Source organism: Bos indicus, chromosome 1 (genome assembly GCF_029378745.1).
Source record: "Bos indicus isolate NIAB-ARS_2022 breed Sahiwal x Tharparkar chromosome 1, NIAB-ARS_B.indTharparkar_mat_pri_1.0, whole genome shotgun sequence".
Taxonomy (NCBI): Eukaryota; Metazoa; Chordata; class Mammalia; order Artiodactyla; family Bovidae; genus Bos; species Bos indicus.
The window spans coordinates 72,357,927-72,379,148 of record NC_091760.1 but is presented as its reverse complement, the minus strand read 5'-3'; the positions used below and the strand labels follow the sequence as shown (position 1 = coordinate 72,379,148).

Genomic DNA, 21,222 nt, shown 5'->3' with positions numbered 1-21,222 from the left:
ATTTAACTTATATGCAGAGTACATGCGAAATGCAGGGCTGGATGAATCACAAGCTGGAATCAAGATTGCCAAGTGAAATAACAGTCTCATGTATGCAGATGATACCACTCTAATGGCAGAAGGTGAAGAGGAACTAGAGCTGCTTGATGAGGGTAAAATAGGAGAGAGAAAAAGCTGGCTTAAAACTCAGCATTCAAAAAACTAAGATCTTGGCCTCTGATCCCATCACTTCATGGCAAATAGAAGGGAAAAAAGTTAGAAGCAGTGACAGTGACTGCAGCCATGAAATTAACAGATGCTTGCTTCTTAGAAGAAAAGCTATGACAAAACTAGACTGCATATTAAAAAGCAGAGACATCACTTTGCCAACAGAGGTTCATATAGTCAAAACTAGGTTTTTTGTCATGTACGGATGTGAGAGTTGGACCATAAAGTCCAACTGCTGAAGAATTGATGTTTTTGAACTGTGCTGGTGGTGAAGACTCTTGAGAGTCCCTTGGACTGCAAAGAGATCAGATCAGTCAATTCTAAAGAAAATCAACCCTGAATATTCATTGGAAGACTGATGCTAAAGCTCTAATACTTTGGCCACCTGATGTGAAGAGCTGACTTCTTGGAAAAGATCCTGATGCTGGAAAAGATTAAAGGCCAGAGGAGAAGAGGGCAGCAGAGGATGAGGTGGTTAGATAGCATCACTGACTCAATGGACATGAATTTGAGCAAACTGTGGAAAATTCTGAAAGAGATGGGAATACCAGACCACCTGACCTGCCTCTTGAGAAACCTATATGCAGATCAAGAAGCAACAGTTAGAACTGGAGATGGAACAACAGACTGGTTCCAGATAGGAAAAGGAGTACATCAAGGTTGTATATTGTCACCCTGCTTATTTAACATATATGCAGAGTACATCATGAGAAGCGCTGAGCTGGAAGAAGCACAAGCTGGGATTAAGATTGCCGGGAGAAATATCAATAACCTCAGATATGCAGATGACACCATCCTTATGGCAGAAAGTGAAGAAGAACTGAAGAGCCTCTTGATGAAAGTGAAAGAAGAGAGTGAAAAAGTTGGCTTAAAGCTCAACATTCAGAAAACTAAGATCATGGCATCCGGTCCTATCACTCCATGGCAAATAGATGGGGAAACAGTGGAAACAGTGGCTGACTTTATTTTTCTGGGCTCCAAAATCACTGGGGATGATGATTGCAGCCATGAAATTAGAAGACGCTTACTGCTTGGAAGGAAAGTTAAGAGCAACCTAGACCACATATTTAAAAGCAGAGACATAACTTTGCCAACAAAGGTCCGTCTAGTCAAGGCTATGGTTTTTCTAGTAGTCATGTATGGATGAAAGAGTTGGACTATAAAGAAGGCTGAGCACTGAAGAATTGATGCTTTTGAACTGTGGTGTTGGAAAAGACTCTTGAGAGTCCCTTGAACTGCAAGGAGATCCAACCAGTCCATCCTAAAGGAGATCAGTCCTGGGTGTTCATTGGAGGGACTGATGCTAAAGCTGAAACGCCAATACTTTGGCCACCTGATGCAGAGAGGTGACTCATTTGAAAAGACCCTGATGCTGGGAAAGATTGAAGGCAGGAGGAGAAGGGGACAATAGAGGATGAGATGGTTGGATGGCATGATCGACACAATGGACATGAGTTTGGGTGGGCTCCGGGAGTTGGTGATGGACAGGGAGGCCTGGTGTGCTGCTGTTCATGGTGTTGGAAAGAGTCAGACATGACTGAGTGACAAATCTGAACTGAACTGGGAGATAGTGGAGGACAGGGAAGCCTGATGTGCTGTAGGATATGGGGTCACAAAGAGTCAAACATGACTTAGCAACTGAACAACAATAGAGCAAACATAATACACAGGAAATCCACTTTCAGTAATGTAGTCTTGTTTTCAGTTGTCTCTGCTGTCTTTCGGTCCCCCTTTTCAGCCCTTGTGAGTTCATTTTTATGGGAGCAAAATTACCTGACTCAGTGGTATAGGGAGGATATCTCTTTTCCCTTTCTGTTTGACCTTGTATTTAATGCTGTAAAATAATCCACTTGCTTTAATTTGAGTTAGGAGATAGTAGAGTTAAAGCATATATTCAGTCTACCAGGTTTAATCTGAAGTCTTCTAAACAGTAACTTTATACGTTTATGGAAGTACTATGTAATATTCATACGTAAAGGTCCACAAATTATAAATGTATAGCTTGATGAAAGCAGAAGGCAATGGCACCCCACTCCAGTACTCTTGCCTGGAAAAATCCCATGGACGGAGCAGCCTGGTGGGCTGCAGTCCATGGGGTCGCAAAGAGTTGGACGCGACTGAACGACTTCACTTTCACTTTTCACCCTCATGCATTGGAGAAGGAAATGGCAACCCACTTCTCTTGCTTGGAGAATCCCAGGGACAGAGGAGCCTGGTAGGCTGCCGTCTCTGGGGTTGCACAGAGTCGGACATGACTGAAGCAACTTAGCAGCTTGATGAATTATTGCATTGTGAATATATCAGGTCAGGGGAAAAAATGGAATGACTGCTAATGGGTTCTGGAATTAGACAGTGATAATGGTTGCAAAACTCCGTGAATATACTAAAAACCACTGAATTGTGCACTTTAGAATTTGGTGAATTTTATAGTATGTCCTTTATATTTCAATTTTAAAAAAGAAATATACCAGTACCCCCAAATCTCCCTCTTCCCTTTTGTGTTCACCACCTACTCCCCTTTCCTCAAAGGGCTATCTTAATTTCCAACACCATAGATCAGTTTTGCCTCTCTTAAAAGTATATATTAAGTCATATAGTATGTACTCTAACTTCTTGTATCTAGCTTTTTTTCAGGTGTGAATTTCATTCATAATTTGAAGTTTTTTGTTTATTTCTGCTGTTTAATATTCCATTTTATGATATAACCACACTGTATTTATCCATTCTGTTGATGATGAATATTTGACTTGTTTCTAGTTTTGGGTTAGTGCTGCTTTGAATATTCTTTTATGGTTATATCTGCCATAGCACAATGTTTAACTTCTTAAAAATCACCATACTTTGCAAAGGTGTTCAATAAAAATCACAGGGCTTATATATTTAGAAAATGGAGGACTCAAAACTTAAAACTTGTAGGTGCCACATATACCAAAGCTAAGGACCTAACGAAAATGGCAGCACGGTTCGCAAATGTTAAATGATTAAGAAATGCATAAATTACAATATATATGACATTTTACCATGAAAAAAAATCTTGCTTGATATGGGAGTGTGTGTCCTGGTTGAGGCTTGTGAGTTATTGTGAAGTGCTGGTGAGGAGATTGATCTGAAAGTAGAGGAGAAGTTATACCACCAGTGTGACTCATAACATTCTAACTAAAGCCTGAAATATGAACATTTTATGTATTCCTATGTGTCTTTTTCCATCTGGGTTCAATTTTCTGTCCTTACCTAGTGTTTCTCATAGATTGGATTGTGCATAAGCAAATGTGAAATTTGTGCTTTGATCATATTGTTCCCTAATACATCAGTTGCATTGGAACAAATTTATATTTTTAGAATAACACAGCAGAACTGTGTATATTTTTTGGGCACCTGTGTATGCGTTTCTGTTGCTTATATACCCAATTGTGAAAATGATATGTTTAGGTTTAGTACATAATGGAAACAGTTTTGCAAAATGATTATACCTGTTTTTATTAATATAGTTGCCACTAGTATGTGTAAGTTTCATTTTTCATGTAATGGTCAACACTTGTTATTAGTCTTTTTATTAATAATTTCATCCATTCTGGTAGGTGCGTACTGGTACTTCATAGTTGTATTTGCACTTCTTCATTAACAAGATTAACAAACACCTTTTCATATGTTTACTGTTCATTTTGCTATCTTTTTTGAAGTGTTCAAGTTTTTAACACTTTTTCCTGAGTTATGTTTTCTATCTTACTGATTTGTAGGAGGTCTCTATCTGGAATGATTCCTTTGTCAGGTATATGTATAATATGTATTTTTTTTCCCCTCTCTGAAGCATTCTTTTTAATCTTTTAATTATCAAGTACAATCTTTTAATAATCAATATTTCTTTTATATAGTTCAATTTATGCTTAATGCTTTTTGTGCCCTTTGAAGTGTTTTCCAACTCTTAGGTCATAAAGATATTCTACTGTATTATTTGTTAGAGGCTTTTATTTTGGCTTTCACATTTACATCTAATTTGTGCTGCAGTTTGCAAAGTTTCACATGAATCAGCATTCCAGTATGTCTCATTCTTGCCACTCTAGTCTAAACCATCCTCATTTTTTTGCCTAGATTCTTGGCCTGTCTGTGTTCACACTTTCCCATTTTGAATTTATGACCATTTATTTACAGGATTATCTTTATAAAATGCAAATTATGTCATTACCTTTGATTAGATTTCCATTCCTTTCAGAATGAAGTAGAAAATCCCTCATGAGACTCAAATCCCAAATTGTTTGGCCACTGCCTGTTTCTCCACTCATCCTTTAGAATTCTTTTCTTCTTTGGTCACTGGTCATTTTATTTTGAATGTCAATTCATTTAGTCAACAGATACTGAGTACCTATTGTATATCATGCATTTATCTAGTAGGTTAGAAGGTGATAAGTGATAAGAAGAAAGAAAGAGTAGGGGATTAAGAGGAACAGGGATGGCAGATTGTGTGTGGGGGAGATGCTTTGCAATTTTCAATAGGGTATTTATGATAGGCCTGATTGAGGTGATACTTGTGTAAAGAATTGGAAGTTAATCCAACTGTTGGAGGGATAACCAGTATAAAGACCAAGGCAAGAAGAAGGCTGGAATATATGAGAAATAGCAGTATGGCCAGTGGGGCTAGAGCAGAGTGAGTAAGGAACAGTGGGAGATAAGGTCAGAGTGTAAGACAGGGGCAGATCATGTGAAGCATTTGCAAAGTTTTGGAGCAGAGGAGTGGCATCATTTAACCTAACCTTTAAAAGGATCATCCAGGATGTTTTGTTGAAAATTCACTGTAGTAAGGGTAGAGCAGGAGGCCTGTTAGGAATCTGTTTCAGTAATACAGTTAAGGATGGATATATGTGATAATGGAGTTGCCAAGTGACTGAATTATGAGATATTTTGTAAAATGAAAAGAACAGACCAACAAACATTCATGTAGAGTCAACACTTACTAATATTTTATAACATTTGCCTTTTCTCTGTATGTGTATTTGGGGAATCTATTTGAAAATCAGGCATAGACATCATGCACTTAACTTGTAAAAACTTCATATGTCTCCCAAAGTCAAACATTCTCCTGTGTAACCTTACACTATTATCACACCTAAGAAAGTTAATAAATATTATTAAATTATCTCTCCAATCCACAATTGATTCTGATCTAGCTTTTAGGACTTTTAAAAAGCCAGTTAAGATTCATGTACTGAATTTAATCATTAAGTCAATTTTTATCTGAATTTCCTTGATAACAGAACTTGAGGCAGAGAGCTAATGCTTTATTAGGTACTTTATTTAGAGAGTTCATTCACTCCTAGGGAGCACAAGTAAGGGAAAAGGTGAATAATCTGGAAATAAGGAAAAACTAATACAAGGATGCTTCCTGCTGCTAAGTGTGACTGATTGCTGAATCTTGGGTATAGCATCTCTGAGAAGCCATAGAGAATTTCTTCTGGCTTCTGGTGACCATCAGTTCCCCTGTACTTCAGGGTTGTGGATTTGTGGGTGCGGGGGATATGGTATTTGGTTTTACAGGAAAGCTGCAAGTAAGAAGGTGAGAGGGTGAACTGTGGACGACAGGCCAGAGGCACGAGGTGTTGCCAGGGCAGCTCAGGATGAAAAGCAGATGTGGAGGTCTGGGGGCAGGCAATGCAGTGAGTCAGGAGGGCACATACCAAACCTGGTACATTGTCTTTACTCACTCAAAATCTAGGGGAATGGCCTCCCCATCTTTTTTTACCCCTTTAAATGGCTTTTTGAAGAGACCATGCCAGTTGTCTTACAGTATAATACATAGTGTGTATTTGTTCAGCAATCTGTTTTTTCATGTTAAGTCATTTCAGTAAGTCTTACATTTCTGATAACAGAAGTTAGATGTCAAGGTTGATTAGACTCATTTTTGGTAAGCAGACTTCATAATGATATATAGTACTTTAGATTGCATCACAGCAGGAAGCATATGATATCAGGTTGTTGCACTTGTGATGATTAAGTATGATTACTTAGAGATGGTGACCTCCAGATCCTCCTTGTACAGTTATGATTTTCTTTTTGTAGTTATTAAGTATCTTTGGGGGTAGCAATTTAGCACCTTGTATTGAGTAAATATTTACCTGATTCGCCCATTAATGATCTTTGCCTACATCACTTAATTCCATTAGAAGTTTCAAAATGTGTTGATTATCCTTTCTAATTTTATCATTCCATTTGTATTTATTAGTTGGTGTTCTTCTGTAAAAAGTACTTATCCCAATCAGTTAGGGTTGAAACTTTCTCCTAAAAAGATAGGGTAAAGCTTATATTTTCTTTTAATGACCAGTTTTTAGAGTAGTTTATGTGATGGTCCCCTGCAGAGGTGACTAAATAGCCCTACACCCACACTTTATTCTTGCTGTTCTGAATAAAATTATCACTATAAAAAGAAAACACAACAACTATCACTATGGCATGAAGGATGTTACTTACTTAGTGTTTACAGTCTATCTCAGTTATTTGGTTCAGTCAGTTCAGTTCAGTCACTCAGTCATGTCTGACTCTTTGCCACCCCATGGACTGCAGCATGCCAGGCCTCCCTGTCCATCACCAACTCCTGGAGTTCACTCAAACTCATGTCCATCGCGTTGGTGATGCCATCCAGCCATCTCATCCTCTGTCGTCCTCTTCTCCTCCCTCCTTCAATCCCTCCCAGCATCAGAGTCTTTCCAGTGAGTCATTGCATCAACTGGCCAAAGTACTGGAGTTTCAGCTTCAGCATCAGTCCTTCCAGTGAATATTCAGGACTGATTTCCTTTAGGATGGACTGGTTGGATCTCCTTGCAGTCCAAGGGACTCTCAAGAGTCTTCTTCAACACCACAGTTCAAAAGCATCAATTCTTCGGCACTCAGCTTTCTTTATAGTCCAACTCTCACATTCATACATGACCACTGGAAAAACCATAGCTTTGACTAGATGGACCTTTATTGGTAAAGCAATGTTTTTGCTTTTTAATATGATGTCTAGGTTGGTCTTAGCTTTTCTTCCAAGGAGCAAGCCTCTTTTAATTTCATGGCTGCAGTCACTATCTGCAGTGATTTTGGAGCCCCCTAAAATAAAGTCTCTCACTGTTTCCATTGTTTCCCTATCTATTTCCATGAAGTGATGGAACTGGATGCCATGATCTTAGTTTTCTGAATGTTGAGCTTTAGCCAACTTTTTCACTCTTCTCTTTCACTTTCATCAAGAGGCTCTTGAGCTCTTCACTTTCTGCAATAAGGGTGGTGTCATCTGCATATCTGAGTTTATTGATATTTCTCCTGGCAATCTTGATTCCAGCTTGTGCTTCCTCCAGCCCAGCGTTCTCATGATGTACTCTGCATATAAGTTAAATAAGCAGAGTGACAGTATACAGCCTTGATGTATTCCTTTCCAGATTCGGAACCAGTCTGTTGTTCCATGTCCAGTTCTTGACCTGCATACAGATTTCAGCTATTGCTCTTTGGATACTCAGATTACTCCAAATGTGGAGGATCTCTTGAAGGCATCCCTCCATGTCCTTTTGACATGCATACATTTGTCTTTGAGTATGTTCTTGCATGCTGGCACAGTTCTCTCAAGTTCATTTTGAATTTTCACTGCCCCAGAACTAGAATCAGTTGGAATAGTGACTTCTGTTTCTCTCTTCCTTCTGAATGCCTTTTCTTTGCAATATTATCTTTGGTATGTAAGAGTAAAGAGGCAGGTGGCAGAGCCTTATCTTTAGTCTTTTGCATCAGAATTAGTAATATAAAATTTGAGAAACATTACTGGTCTAAACATATTATAGTATTAATTTTTAAGCTGGTACATTGTGTTCTTTCTTCCTTTTTTAAAAAAAAATGTTCACATGTTCCATAGGAAAGCATTATAAAAATCTTACTTTCAACTTGTGTAGTTTTAAAGGGCCCCTTCACATACATTATTATATTTTGAGATGTTACAGGATTATGGATTCTTGCCTATTAGTAATCTCCTAATATATATGAGTTAAGTCAGATTTTGGTCTTTAGTACTTAGAGCTGATACTCGCTTTAAAATTCAGTGAACTGTAATTCAGGGATGTTGTGACTGCCTAAACTTACAATATTATCATTTGGAAAAACTGAGATTAGAACTTAAAATTTCAGACTTTAAGGCAGATATTTTTCTCTGACTTAATTTAATAAACTTGCTTAGTAATTGGATTTGTTACCTAGACAATGAAAATACCACACTATAATTAATAAAATAAGAGAAAAATTAGTAATTTGAATTTACAAGCTGGGTTTAGAAAAGGCAGAAGAACGAAATTGCCATCATCCATTGGATCATAGAAAAAGCAAGAGAATTACAGAAAAACATTTACTTCTGTTTCATTGACTACGTTAAAGCCTTTGACTGTGTGGATCACAACAAACTATGGAAAATTCTTAGAGATGGGAATACCAGACCACCTTCCCTGCCTCCTGCAAAACCTGTATGCAGGTCAAGAAGCTCCAGTTAGAACTGGACATGGAACAACAGACTGATTCAAAATTGGGAAAGTAGTATGTCAAAGCTGTATATTGTCACCCTGCTTGTTTAACTTCTATGCATGCAAAATGTTGGGCTGGATGAAGCACAAGCTGAAATCAAGATTGCCAGGAGAAATACCAATAATGATACCACCCTTATGGTCGAAAGTGAAGAGGAACTAAAGAGCCTCTTGATGAAAATGAAAGAGGAGAGTGAAAAGGCTGGCTTAAAACTCAAACATTCAAAAAATGAAGATGATGGCATACAGTCTCATAACTTGATAGCAAATAGAAGGGGAAACAGTGGAAACAATGACAGACCTTATTTTCTTGGGCTCCAAAATCACTGCAGTTGGTGACTGCAGCCATGAAATTAAAAGACACTTGCTCCTTGGAAAAAAAGCTATGACAAATCTAGACAGTGTTTTTAAAAGCAGAGACATTACTTTGCTAGCAGAGGTTTGTCTATTCAAATTCAGTACTTTGGTACCATCTATCCCGTAACTCTATATCCCTAATGCACACCTCCATTTCAGTTCTTACTATGTGCTTTGGAAGACAGCTGACCAAATTTTATAGCACAACTTCATAATTTTTTCACATATTTGAATTCCTGCCTTCAGAGTAGTTGATAATCATATGTATTGGTGCTCAGCTTGTTTTCCTCTGTCCTTCATAAGTGTCCTCAAGGTTTTTATCCTTGTTAACTAATATTCTGTTTTTCTAGCAGAATGTCTCTCTCTCTCATTACATCCTGGAGACACTAGTTTGAACTCCCTCTCTCTGCCACCAGATTTACAGTGCTGTCTCATTTAATTCTAGTTTTTAAGTGGTGTGAGTGTGTAAAACTTGAAATAATGCATAACCCTTGCTGCTGCTGCTGCTGCTGCTGCTAAGTCGCTTCAGTCGTGTCCGACTCTGTGCGACCCATAGATGGCAGCCCACCAGATTCACCCGTCCCTGGGATTCTCCGGGCAAAGAACACTGGAGTGGGTTGCCATTTCCTTCTCCAATGCATGAAAGTGAAAAGTGAAAGGGAAGTCGCTCAGTCGTGTCCGACTCTTAGCGACCCCATGGACTGCAGCCTACCAGGCTCCTCTGTCCATGGAATTTTCCAGGCAAGAGTACTGGAGTGGGGTGCCATTGCCTTCTCCGGCACAACCCTTAGAGACCCTGTAATTGAAAAGTTTCATCAAGACCAAAGCTGACAGGTGTGTGTACTAAGTGACGTGTGTATTATATGTTTCTGCAGGTGATTTTGATGACCTCTATGCTGTTATTTTATATTCACTGTTATGTAATTTTTATGTTCTTATGTTTATATCTATGACAGTCTTATTTCAGTGTGTAAATGGTAGATGCCAGTTCTAGAACCAAAGGAAATACCACTAAAATAATAACTTTTAAATGGAAGTGAAATATAATGAAATGCTATGAGAGAAGTGGAACAACTGCCATATTATGCCAAGCTGTTAATCTAGGAGAAAACTTGGCAAAATATTATAGTTACTAAGAAAATAAAAATCTGTTAAAGCTTAAGTGTACCACAATAGTTACAGATTCATGCTCTGCAAGAAGGCATCCCCAGTTTTAAATTATGAGTTTTGATTATAAGACATTTTCAGTAACTCATTTAAATAATTTTATTTGTTATCCATATCTGCATCTGTTACCATCTTCAGTATTAGAGCATTACTATCACCTCATATGCTCTTAAACAAGTTCCCCCTTGTGTTTCTCCAAATGTGAAAAATGTGGGGATTTTGAGTTGGAATAAAATGCATATATACATTTTCCCCAGTAAAGTGTATGGATATTTAAAATAACCCTCCCCATTTGTTGGGATTACCAAAGTAATACATGCTCACCACAGAAATTTCCAGCTTTATAGAAATACATTTTCAGTTATGTGAAAGTCACTGTCTCAGATAAATATTGAAAACTTCTGTTGCACTGTTGATCTTTTTATCTTTTGAAATCTCATTCTCTCCACTCCTCATGTAATCCTATAACCTTATCCTCTCTTGGACCTTTGTTTCCTTTTTCCGTTTACCCTATAAACACATTCAAAGATTCCATTAAAAGAAAACAGACAAATAGGAAAAGTTCTCAGTAGGACCCTGTAGTATTCCTTCTCTTCCTAGTTAAGTTTCTTGAAAAAAGTAGTTTATATTTTTCCATTCTGTCCTTCTCATTCCCAATATTCTGTAATTGGCTTCTTAAGAAAAATTATTTTTAATTGAAGGATAATTGCTTTACAATATTGTGTTGATTTCTGCCATACATCAACATGAATCAGCCATAGGTATAAAAATATGGATGGCTTCATGAATTTGCATGTCATACTTGTGCGGGGGCCATGATAATCTTCTCTGTATGGTTCCAGTTTTAGTATATGTGCTGCTGAAGCCAGCACTGTAACCTGGCTTCTGATGCTTCTTTTCCACAGGAATTGCTATCTTTTTCAGTTATTTACTTAAAAAAAAAAAATCTGATTACAAAGATAATTCAGGCATATCTTAAAACATATATGTACAGAGAGGTGTACATTGTTGAACGTCAGTCCTTTTTAAAATATTCTTTCATTGAGACAACCACTTTCAACCATTTGATATATATTTATTCAACAAATTCTGTATGTTAATAAGTATATAGTATATTATTTAGCTCTTATATATTTAAAATGAGAACTGTGTATCGTTCCATAAGAATTTTCTTATATGTCTGTGTTTAGATCTGTTGCATTACATTATAAATATAGGGCAGATTGCCTAACTGCTTTTAGTTTCTTCATCTATAAAGTGAAGGTGAAAACAGAACTCCCTTCCTTTGGTGCTTTTATGTATGAGATGGGATGGTGGTGGTGTGAGCATGCTCAGTCATGTCTGACTCTTTGCGACCCTGTGTACTATAGCCCGCCAGGCTCCTCTGCCCATGGAATTTTCCAGGCAGTTCACTGGAGTGGGTTGCCATTTCCTACTACAAGGGATCTTCCCGACCCAGGGATCTAACCCGCCGCTCTGGCATTTCCTGCATTGGAAGGTGGATTCTTTACCACTACCACCATCTGTAAGAGAGTGTATGAGGGGAATAATTTATGTAAAACTTAAATCAGAGTCTGATATAAAGTGAAGTTCTCAGTAAATGGTAGATTTATAAAATAATCTTACTGTTTTTATTAAAATGTTGCATACTCAGTAATTTATCAGTATAGCAAAGGATAAAGAACATAAAATCCCTCTTCAGTGTCGCTAGCCCTTTGCCCTTGCTCAGTCACTGAGTTGTGTCTAACTCTCTGTGATCCCATGGACTGTAACCTGCCAGGCTCCTCTGTCTATGAGATTTTCCCAGCAAGAATTGGAGTGGTGCCATTTCCTTCTGCAGGGGATCTTCCTGATCCTGGAATCGAAACCACGTCTCCCGCATTGGCAGGTGAATTTTTTACCTTCCCTGATTTCTTTTGGTGGTGTTTGCTACAATCTGTTTTTGAAAATTTTTTGTCTTCTTGGCAACTGTCTTGTTGATTATCTTCTTTTTGTGTGTTACTAGAAAAAAAAGATTATAGTTACACAGAAATCTGAAGAGACTATTTTGAATCTCCATGTACCTGTTATCTAGGGATTTCCATGATGGTTCAGCAGGTAAAGAATCTGCCTGTAGTGCAGGAGACACAGGTTCAATCCTTAGTTTGGAAAGATCGCCTGGAGGAGGAAAATGGCAACCCACTCCAGTATTCTTGCCTGAAAATTCCATGGACAGAGGAGCCTGGCAGGCTACAGTCAGTGGGGTCCCAAAGAGTAGGACACAACTGGGCAACTGACGAATGCATGCATGTACCTGTTACCTAGCTTAAGAAGAGGAAATGTTATATAGTTGACAATCTTTTATTTTCCATCCTGATTACCTTCTCTGCTTCATCCCCCACAATGAATCACTGTCCTGAGTTTGATGCTTGCCATTCCTTTACACTTTCCACTGTACAATTTTCTTCATGTCTTTGGGATTTGTGGAGTTTCTTGGATCTGTGTTTATAGTTTTTGCCAAATAATGGAAAGTTTTTATCCATTATTTCAATAATATTGTTTTCTGTTACCCTCTCTCTTTTTTTTTTTTTTTTTTTTTAGGGACTGTATAAACAGGCGTTTATTGGGTTGATTGAATTTGTTCCATAGCTCATTGATGTGATTCATGTTTTTTTAGTCTTTTTTCCTCTATGTGTTGTATTTTGGACAGTTTCTGTTATGTTTTCACTTCATTAATTTTCTGAAGTGTTAATCTCATTTAATCAGTTTTTTTTAAGGTATTTGAATTTTTATCTCTAGAAGTTTAATTTGATTCCTTTTTTATTTTCCATGTCTCATTAAGATGTTCATGCATGTGCTCGCTTCGGCAGCACATATACTAAGATGTTCATGCTTTCCTCTGTATTCATGAACATATGGGATAGGTTTATAATAATTTTAAAATATCTTTGAGTGCTAATTCTGTCATCTGTCGTTTGGATTTTTATTTGTTTGTTTCTATTGAAGTATAGTTGATTTATGATATTGTGTTTCAGGTGTGCAGCATAGTGATTCTTTTTTCTTTTTGCAGATTATACTTTATTATAGGTTATTATAAGATATTGGGTATGCTTTCCTGTGCTATACAGGTAAATCCTTGTTACTTACCTGTTTTATGTTTAGTACTAGTTTGTTAATCCCATATCCCTAATTTGTTTGTCCCTCTCCCCCTCTTTACTCCCTTTTGGAAACCATAAATTTGTCTTCGGTGTCTGTTAGTCTTGTTTCTGCAGGTCTGGGTTCTTTTTGTTGATTGCCTTTTCTCCTCTCCAGGTTATATTTACCTCTTCTTTGTATACCTGATAATTTTTTAAATTAGATTTGGCAGATGTTATAAATTTTACCTTTTCAGGTCCTCAGCATTTTTGTGTTCTCTTAAATATTCTTGAGATTTGGTTTGAGATACAGTTAAATTACTTGGAAAGAGCTTGCTCCTTTTGAAACTTGCATTCAGTCTTTTTTTAGTGGGACCAAGCACCCTTCAGTATAGGGTTAATTTTGTCCCAGTACTCTTCTGAGTACTCCACCCAGAGCCTGTATATTAGGAGTTTTTCCATTCTTCTTAGCCCTTTATGAGTTTTGGGATTGTTCCACCTAGGGTTCTTTCCTCAGCCTCAAGTTTCCTTATATATATGACTAATGGGTATAATAAAGACTCAAGAAGAACTCTGCAGATCTGTGGATCTCATGCTATGCACCTCTTCTCTTTGGTACTCTTATCTGTGAATTTTAGACACCTTGACCTTCCTGAATTCTAAACTCTGGCTCCTTATCTTAGATTGCTGGACTTTGTTTAGTTTCCCCATCCTTCTGCTGCAGTGTGGAAACTTTTTCCAGGCAGTTTCTGGGCATTTATGGGATTTTGTTCAGTATCTGGAAATCATTATTCCTTATTTGTCCTATTTTTTAGTTGTTTTAAGGTAGGAGAGTTAAACTGCTCCCTATTACTCTATTATGGTTGGAAACAATTGCCTATATAGACAGCTATTGATTTTCTAAAATACTGTTAAATATCTTTTGTGCCTGAATATTAGGTGAGGTGTTGACATCCCAAAGGCTTGTATTTGAAACCTCTAAGGTTGCTCATATTATAATTATCAATATTATCAATATTATAATATTTATAATTATCAATACTATAAATTTTTAAAGTTAGAAGTTTATAATTTATAGTTATAAGTTATCAATAGTTTGCACAGCAAATGACTATTTAAGAAGAAGATATTGACTTGAAATGTCCTTAATCACTGTCAGTTTGGATGTTTGTAAAAGATGCAGTGAGTGTAGAAGTTAACACAGATTAAATAATTATTCCTGAGTATGACCTTAAAAACTGCAGGCATTGGATAGTATGTGTAAACTTTTTTTGAAAATTAAAAAGTATACTAAAGAATAATATAGTAAGTGGTTATATTATAGAGGTTATAATATATACTGAGAAAACAAATAGGGAAAATCTATTAGTATCTGTGAATAGGTACTAACAGTGATTTGAGATATGTAAGGTGATATATTAATACATGGATTAAAAGTGCTGTATCTAAACAACTTAGATGGAAGTGAAATTGAGCAAAATGAAGAATTAATTTAAAAAGTGGTTGTAGTTATAATCATGACCCTAACATTTAAGGTGAATGTGAAGTTTGACCAAAATTGTTTTCTGAATGTGAGTAGAATAAAACAGTATTTTAGATATATTTTTAATAATATGTTGTTAAATATTTATATGTTAATTGAGTCAGTTTGAAGTTTCATCTGAATTTGCCTAAGAATGCAACCCACTCCAGTACTCTTGCCTGGAAAGTCCCGTGGATGGAGGAGCCTGGTAGGCTGCAGTCCATGGGGTCGCTAAGAGTCGGACATGACTGAGTGACTTCACTTTGACTTTTCACTTTCATGCATTGGAGAAGAAAATGGCAACCCACTCCAGTGTTCTTGCCTGGAGAATCCTGGGGACGGGAGAGCCTGGTTGGCTGCTGTCTATGGGGTCACACAGAGTCAGACACGACTGAAGTGACTTAGCAATAGCAATAGCAATGACTACTTAAAGTTACACAGTTTCAGTTCTGTTAATGGGCTGAAGCACTGTTTCTGACTCTTGATACAGTGATTTTCAATCTCCACTGTCATGAGGTCTGCCAAACTTAGGAATGCCTTCTCTCTATAGGGTATACTAATAGATAATAAAAATTACACAGAACCCTAAGGGAGAAACTAGCTAAAGCGTTTCACAAAGCCCTTTATTTTCCCTCACGGAAAGAAAGAAAGTTTGGTTGCTCAGTTGTGTCCGACTCTTTGCGATCCCATGGACTGTAGCCTATCAGGCTCCTCTGTCCATGGGATTTTCCAGGCAAAAGTACTGGAGTGGGTTGCCATTTCCTTCTCCAGAAGATCTTCCTGACCCAGGGATCAAACCCGGGTCTCCCACATTGTAGGCAGACGCTTTGCCGTCTGTAGTGCTTAGTAGTTAGATATTACCTATAATGTTTTCAGTGTTCTTTCTAAAATGGTAAACTTTGTTTAAGGAATCATGACCCATGAGTGGGCTTTACTTTTTTGTCTTGAGAGCAAACAAATGATTGTTGGGGTGTGTGGGAAAAAGCAGATACTCTCAGTCTCTAACTGAGTAGGTAATTCCCAAGATACCTGTTCTGCTTGGAGGAAAGGATGTGTTGGCCAATGATGAAATTTACTTCTGCCCACCCTTCAAGCCTTATAGTTGCATGTGCATGTATGTAGATATATAGCTGTAACTGGCTTGTACTAAGCGCTTAGAAAGATGGGCATTATTTTAAGTGCTGTGCCTTAGTTAGTTAATCCTTACAACAGTCCCATTAGATTGTGTTCAAGATAAAATCCCATTGGATCTGTCTTAGGTGTATCAGACTTGAAACAAAAGGCTGTCACCTGATAGCCAATCAATAATAACAATAATGATGTGAAGGTACTAAGTGACATACATTAACTCTTTTGCATAATCCTTTATAATGAAACTCGGTTTAGTGTGAAAGTTGCTGTTGCAGCCCATGACATAAAAAGCAAATTGGAGCAGTTCACTTGTTTGAATTTGAGGCAATTTATAATATCTGTATAATTTCCTCATCATGAGGAAACCTTGTGGACAGAAATTGCAGGTAATACTCTTCATTATTACACATTTTTACAGGGGAGTGTGACTGCAAGATTAGGAAACTCAAAGCCAGTTGCAGCAGTATGCCATGTCCCCTGTCAGCCTATGTAGCTCTGTTTCCAATGAATTTGAGGACAGGACATGAATTCACAAAGTTAGGTTACTTCTGGGTTAAAAACAAAGTCTTCTTGAGGAGTTTGAAATGGTACTTAGTTACAATTATCTTTTTGTGGTGGTGGCTTTTTTTTTTAAGGGATTAAGTGAAATAGTTTTAGTGGGGCACTAAAGTTAATATCTGACTACATTGGTAAATGTTACTATTACCATTTTTTCTTAAAGGGAAAAGAAGTAAGTTTTAGAGATAATATTTTAAATTATTGCATTTTGTTCTTCTTTTCCCCCCTTCTCAAAAATACCACATGGAATATTCCATTCATTACTGCCTGAGAAAGTCATTACTTTGCAAGCTGCAGTTGCTGAAATGGTTTAGTGAAAGAAATGTTTGCTTACAATTTTTTTTTTCCTTTTTAGTGATTTTTTTTTTCTTTTCGAATATCCAAACTGTAGCAAACATGGAGAAGGAATTTTAAATTTATATCGGGAACATTTTGTGGAACATTTCATCAGATGACTCCCTGTCAACCTCATATCTTTAAAAGAGGGATTAATGAAATAGCATCTGAAGCAGCAGTGATCTCTTGTGGAATAAACCCTGACGACTTCCACAGTGTTTTGTGGGATAATTTCAAGTTCTTCAAATATAGATTACATAAAGAAGATTGTAGGGCACGTGACACATTCTGGTTTCCTGTATTTCAGGTAGTAGAAAAATTGCTACCTCTAAGAATGGATCCTGGAGAGATCTTGTCACAGTTATAACTTTTCATCAGTGGTTTTATCTCACAACTTTATTTTTATTTTTTATTCATATAGGCAACTTATAGCTTGCAATAAACTGCTTTATGTATTAAGTATTGTAATGGTAGAGTAATGGATTGCCTGTGCATTGTAACTACAAAGGTAAGATACAGTATGCTTTCTATGTTTGTTAGTGACAGACCGTGAGAGACTTTTTTGTTTATAATATATTTAAAAAATAAAGTGTAACCATTGTTATATATTTGAAATTTGAATCCATATGATGCTTAGTTTATTTCCTTTAGGAAAGGTAATATTCTGAAGTGTGTTTCAGATAGCTAAAAGTAGTTTATTAAATGGATATTTTCCCCCTGTGGTTTATAGGAAGGCTTTCTCCCAACAGCAAAGGTTTATAGGGCCCTAATTATATCTTCTAAATATATTCTCAAAGTTCTCCCCTCTACTTTTTTTTATGTCCCCATATGTCGTACTGGTTGAAAATATAACTCATTTTGAGAACATTTTCTGGATTCTCTCCTTTATTTATTGCAAATATAGTAAGTTTTTTTAAAAGGAGAATAGTAAAGTTCTGATTGTGTTGCCTTTGGAAAGATGTTGATTGGATTTAAAATGATTATACTTGTTCAAGAACTCCTTAAAAGTTATTTGTTTCAAAGTCTGTTTTTCTCATTTTTCCTCAAAGTGCAACGTATTTCACTTAAGTTCTAAGTTTGGTTTCTTTTATTTCTGAGCACCAGTTTGTGGACATTGTGTGACTGTAAGATTCAAGATGCTTACATTTAAAATTTATACATTGGCTTTTAAAATATGGAATAATTTATTTTGGGGGGGTTTCTATAAACTTATAATGCCACATGATAGACAAAAATTGTTGAGATTTTTAAATTACATTCAGTAATAAAAGAATCAGTAAATTTGTGGAATCTGCAAAGTCTGTTCTTATATAGTGAATTATTTTTCACAACAAGAGGAAAAGCAAGAAAACTGATAGAAATTAGTTTTGTTTGCTTGTTCAAAGTTATAGTTCAAACAATAAGAGTTTTGATCAGATACTAACATGCTTATTGTCTGCTCCCATTCTGTTTATGTCTTCCATGTAAAACTGTCTTATCAAACTATTCTTAAAAGAATGTTTAAAGGGCAGTAAGCCTGGGACACAGGTTTAGTCTAGTGATTTTTTTTTTTTAATATATATATAAGTTCTTTTCGTGATGGTCTGTGGTTTCTGTCTGTGATTAACCTTTTATCATTTCATTCACTTTAGTTTTTATTTCTAATATTATAGAATATTTCTAATAATACAGAATAATATTATAGAATATCTAATATTTCTAATAGTGAATTTCTAATATTACAGGTTTTTTGAAATGGTCTATCTTCTCTCTGCCTTATCTTTCTTGATAAATTTTAAGAATCTTATATTTGATCCTGTTTAAGCAAAAGAGAGCTACCATTAAAAAAAAATTGTATGGAATCAATACATAAAAGTTTTAATAAGTTTTTATTATGTAACTGTTAAAACAAAAATAGAAAAGATGTAGGATGGAAATTAGGAAGCCTAAAACATATTTGTAGTTACTTTTGAAAGAGATAAATTAAAATGATTTCTCCTATTATTAGAAATAAAACTCTTTGAACATATTTAACCAATAGCTACAGCAGAAAGAGCAAAAATCTTAATTTTCTTTTCAGCCAAAGTGCTGCAGTGTTTTCTTTCCCTCTTGAGCCTTTCCTTGCTTTTCTGATCTTTAGAGAGCTTTATGGTTTTATATGTATTTTTTAAGTCTATCAATATAGTTGATGTAATTCTATCATGTTAATACTAAAACACCTTTTCAAGTGAATTTTTTTTCATCATCCGCCTCCCCTTTCTCCCACTTGTGTAGGCATGGTGAGCTAGGTAGGCATGTTGCATCACTGCTACCATGGATACCCTTAAGAACAGGCATGTGGGTTGAGCTAAAGCAATGATGATTAGTTTTCTGGGCTTCCATCCTCCCCCTGGCCACCCCCCACCCAACAATAACTATATTCTTCACAGTGAAGACTCTTATTTTAAAACCTTTACAAATAGCTAGGTTGTGAGCTGTGATGAGTAAATCATCACTGTTACTGAACAGCCAAATTTTGGCCTGTATTTACAGTAGTATTAATGCCATTTACTAATTTAAGATAATCATAAATAGCTGTAGTTGTTTCTCTGTTTTAATACATTTTAAACACAAATGTAATGTTTGTTTTGCCTCTGAATGGGAAATGAAAATGTATTTCGTCTTCAGTTTGCATTTTTAAAAATATTATTCTGCATTTACATTTTTTATGTGGGAAAAGACCCTAGCAAGCATTTCTCTTGTGGCAGTATTTCTTTATTGTTAGTATACATACATAGATCTTTATGTAATTTAATCAGTTTGGATGCAATATTTTATTTTGTGCTTTTCCACATAATGTGTAAGAGATTTTTGTGTTTGTAAATCCTTGTGTTCTTAATTAGCTCTCTTGTAAATATATGTCAGTTGGTGGAGAGTTAATAACATTGGAAGGCCAGGAAGAGATGTGTAGTTTTGTCAGGCTCATTATCACAATGGGAAGATTAACTCAAAGCATACAAGAGCCAACAATAGTGATTTGGGAGTATTGTATACAATATGTTTTCTTTTGTTAGTGATAAGCACTGTGTATAAACTGCAGCTGCAGCTAAGGGCATTCTTATTCTTTAGTACAGAGTTTTCCCAGCTGTCGATTAACTTTTGAGAAAGGGAGTTGCTTAACTTTAGTAATTTCTTGCAGTAGAATCCTGTCTTTCTCCATCTTTTGTTATACCTGTTTGTTGATCAGGTAGACGAGGCTAGTCATTGTAGGGTCATTTAGTGGAAGTTTAGTTGCCAGGAGAAAGACCTGTAAAGAAAAAAATGTTTCTTGAGTTCTTGATTAAGCTTTTTAGGAGGAAAGGAGTGTTCATATTTTATTCTCTTACTCAATACAAGCTGTTATTATTGTTATTATTCAACTTGTTTGCCAAAACTTGGAGTCCATATTAAATTCTGTTAGGGTAGTATTTGAAGTCTTTGCTGTCTTGGAGAGTCTCTTCCAGTTAAGGGGTTGCCAATACATATGTTTTAGGAGTTGTGAACCAAGTTTTCATTATTTCTATTTACAGGTCTTTTTTTTCTTCCTCTCAGCTCTTTTGAGGTGATTTTCTTCTTTGAAATCTTCATGCATAATAATTTCCTGTTTGCAAGTCCTTGCTTCTAAATCTTACTGTTGTTGGTAAAGAATCTGCCTGCAGTGCAGGAGACCTGGGTTTGGTCCCTGGGTCGGGAAGATACCCTGGAGAGGGAAATGGCAACCCACTCCAGTATTAACTGCCTGGAAAATGCCATGGACAGAAGAGCCTGGCAGGCTACAGTCCTTGGGGCCACAAGAGTCAGATGCAACTTAGCAACTAAACCACCCAACCCTTCAGTTTCCGTTTATAGATTATTTCTTGAGAGAAGCCTTCCTTGTGCCCACGATTAGTAAGTAAGGTTCTTTTACTTCTATAAGTGTTCTGTACTTTTCCTCTATATCATGCAGTATATCATGTATTTGTGTGATTTTATATTAGTGTATGTTTTTTCACTGAACTATAAACTTTACAAAATAAGACTTTTATTCTTATGATATTCCTGAGGCCTGACCAAGTGTCTGAGTATCTACATGTAGTGGATACTCAGTAAATAATTGTTGAATGAATGAGGCTTTGGCATTGGTATTCCAAACTTGTGGATTAAAAAAAATAAGTGAATATTTTAGTTTGTATTTAGTCCTATTTTTAATATGGTTTTATGTTGATATGCTGGAAAATAGTCACTAAAATTTATTCATCTTTCTATATTATAAATTCAGAATGACCCAGACAATGGCCTGTCTTCCCAGTGTTTTCCACCTCTTTCTTAGTTT

At 36.3% G+C, this 21,222-nt stretch overlaps 1 protein-coding gene and 1 non-coding gene across 14 annotated transcripts in view; one reads left to right on the top strand and one right to left on the bottom strand.

Annotated features, from left to right (window-relative positions):
- DLG1 (discs large MAGUK scaffold protein 1) overlaps nucleotides 1-21,222 on the top strand; it is a 270,874-nt gene that overhangs the window by 29,242 nt on the left and 220,410 nt on the right. The gene's annotated exons all lie outside the window — the stretch shown is intronic.
- LOC139185259 (U6 spliceosomal RNA) lies at nucleotides 11,019-11,125 on the bottom strand. Its single transcript, XR_011568860.1, has one exon. It is a non-coding gene; the product is annotated as a U6 spliceosomal RNA (small nuclear RNA).